We start from the raw sequence: 3,341 nt of genomic DNA, 5'->3' as shown, positions 1-3,341 counted from the left end.
GGTTTTGTGCTGTCCAAAATGTCCCGCTGTGGGGCTGTCATGCAACTGCTTGAGTACTCTGCCCCTCAGTTCCCCGTCGGGTATGTACAGTGCCCCTTTGTAATACAACGCCCCGTTCTTTTCTTCGAACCCCCCTGTGTTCTCCTCTGTCCTCCGGAGCTCTCTGAGTTTCTCTTGGGCGTATTCATCGTTCTCCGTACCCTCTATCAGTTCCCTCTGCCCCACCAATGCCGCCCCACACACCCAGCGGTCTTCAGGGATTACATGCCTTGCCTCAGGCGCTCCCTCCCCCTCTAAGTACTCAGGTTTCCTGGAAAGAGCGTCCGCCCTCACGTTCTCGGAGCCGGGCACGTAACGAATCTCAAAGTGGAATTTGGAGAACTCCTGGGCCCATCTCACTTGTCTCTGGTTCAGCACTCGGGCTGTTCTCCAGTATTCCAGATTTTTGTGGTCAGTTCGGACTTGAACCTTGTGCTGCGCCCCAATCAGCAAGTGCCGCCATTTCCGGAATGCTTCATGAATGGCGAGCAGTTCTCGGTCGTACACTGTGTAGTTCCTCTCTGATTTGTTCAACTTCCGCGAGAAGAATGCACACGGTCTCCATTCAGACGTATCTTTTCCCGGCTGGAGAAGAACGGCCCCCACCGCTCGGTCTGACGCGTCAGTCTCCACTCTCATTGGTTGTTGTAGATCCACGTGCAAGAGTTGCTCTTCCGACGCAAACGCCTGCTTTAAGCGTTCGAACGCTTGTTGCGCTTCTCCCGTCCAAACAAATTTCTTTTTGCTACTAAGACAATCCGTGATGGGCGCTGTTAAATGGGCAAAGTTTTTGATGAACTTCCTATAGAAGTTTCCGAAGCCCAGGAACCTTTGCACGTCCTTCTTGGTCTTTGGTGTTTTCCATTCCAGTACCGCTTGAACCTTGCTGGGATCCATGGCCAATCCCTTGTCAGACAACCGGTACCCCAGGAATTCCACCTCCTTGGTATGAAACTGACACTTCTCCAGTTTCACCCACAGCCGGTTTTCTCGCAGCTTGCTCAGTACCTCTCTTACATCTCGCACATGCTGCTCCTCATTGTCTGAGTACACCAGAACGTCATCTAAGAACGCTACGCAGTTCTTGTAGAGCAGTGGCCCCAGGACGTGATTCATGAATGATTGAAAACAGGCGGAGCCCCCTTGTAATCCGAAAGGCATAACGGTGTACTCAAAGGCCCCCAAGGGGGTGAACATAGTGGTCTTCCACTCATCCCCCTTTCTCACACGTATCAAGTTATATGCCCCCCTAAGGTCCAGCTTGGTAAAAATTTTCCCTTTTCTCACCCGTGTTAGAATGTCATCAATTCTGGGCATAGGGAAAGTCACTGGTTCTGACACTGCATTTAGGGCCCTGAAATCACATACAAGCCTGGGCTTGCCCGTGTTTTTTTTGTCCACAAAGAACACTGGGCTGCCCCCCACTGCTCGTGACTCTCTGATGAAACCTCGCTTGAGATTCTTGTCAATGAACTCCCTTAACTCCTGCATCTCACTGTCTGACATTGCATACAGCTTGCCCACTGGCAATTGTGCTCCTGGGAGTAAGGTAATTTGACAATCAAAGGGTCTGTGCGGGGGCAGTTTATCTGCTTCTTTTTCGCTGAATACGTCAAGCAAGTCAGCGTATTGTGGTGGCACCCTCCCTTTGTCCATCACTTCCATCCCTGCTAGAGTGCCCCTGGCGCCTGCCTGAGCCTCTCCCTCCTTGCAGTGTTCTAGGCAATGTGCTGATCCAAAGGAAACCACTCTCTGATGCCAGCCTACTAGCGGATCGTGTAGCGCCAGCCAGCTCATACCCAAGATAATAGGAGCTCCTCCCAAGGTGGCTACGTTAAACGCTATCAGTTCGGTGTGTCGTGCCACCCTCATTATCATTGGTACAGTCTGTTGGCTCACTTCTCCTCCCAACAGCTCCCTCCCATCAATCGTGGTAACCTGCAAAGGCTTACTCAATGGGATAGTCTGTATTTGGTGTGCAGCTGCAAACTCTTTGCTCATGAAATTACATGAGCTACCTGAATCCAATAGCGCCTTTATCTTCAGTGGGTGTCCGTTTGCCAGTTCCAGCAACACCTCTATCACAAGCGCTGGTCTTGGAGGTTCCGGCGTGGGCACATTCATTACTCCCTGGCCTGGCTGCTGTGCCCTGATGTTGGCAACCAGGCGTTGGCTTTTGCTGGCTCCGTGATTTCTTCTTCCTCCTTCCCCCCAACAGTTCCCGCCATCCCTTGCCATTCCTTCCTTTGCGGACAGACTCTGGCAAAGTGACCTGGCTGTTGGCAGAGATAGCATCTCTTGCCGCTCTTTCCCTCCTTCTTCCGCCCTTCACTGGTGTTTGAAACTGCGCGCGCGCGCGCTGTTCCAAGTTCCATCGGCTCTGCTGGCGGGAAAGGCTGCTCCGGAATCTCTGGAATGCGGACGTCCTTCCAACGTTCCCCCTTTCCTTCCCGCTTTTCCATAGCTCTAGCTTCCTGGCGTGCTCCAATGGACAGCGCTGATTTAGTCAGCTGATCCATAGACTCCGCCCTAGGCGCCCGGGAAAGTTCATCTTTCACTGCCGGAGAGAGACCTTCTTCAAACAGCATTTGAATAGGTTCACTAGCAAGGTCCCACCCAAGTCTATGAATCAGCATGGTGAACTCAGTCCAGTACTCACGTACAGATCGGCTCCCCTGTTTACACGCCATTAACTGCCTGCGCACCACTCCCTGCTCGATCTCGCTGGAAAACATCAAGTCCATGGCGCGGAAAAACTTCATTGTGTCCTTTAAGATTTCATTATTGGCTGCCATCAGGGGCCGAACCCAGTCCCTCGCCCCTCCCTCTAGATGGCCAATCACGTACGCCACTCTAGAGTTCTCGTCGGGGAAGTCATCAAACAGTAGATTGAGAGCATATTGCATCTCTGTCCTAAAAGCTTGATAGTTCCGGGGATCCCCCCCAAATTTCTGCACCAGTCCAGGCACCCGTCTGGCAAGTGGGGTGGTCTTCCCCTTATCTGCATCTTGAGCCCTCCTCTCCTCGAGCCTCGCCGTTTGCAGTGCCAGCTGGACCTCCAACGCCCTGTACCTTTGTTCCAGGCTTGGATCTGCGCCAGCTCCCGCTCCTGCTCCTCCGGTTCCGGATGGTTCGCTCATGATGCCTTCTGCTTGCACAAGCTGCTTTCAAAGACTGTCAGATTGCTGTGATGGGATAGTGAGCTGCTTGTGCGTAAAAGCTTGATCCCTCTGGGGTTTGGCTGGTCATCCAAACCGATGCACTAACGGAGCCCCCAAAACATGACTCCGTCAGTCGCTGGT

This window comes from Podarcis erhardii (genome assembly GCF_964252035.2).
Source record: "Podarcis erhardii genome assembly, chromosome: 4".
NCBI classification, from domain to species: Eukaryota; Metazoa; Chordata; class Lepidosauria; order Squamata; family Lacertidae; genus Podarcis; species Podarcis erhardii.
Note: the sequence above shows the minus strand (reverse complement) of the source record.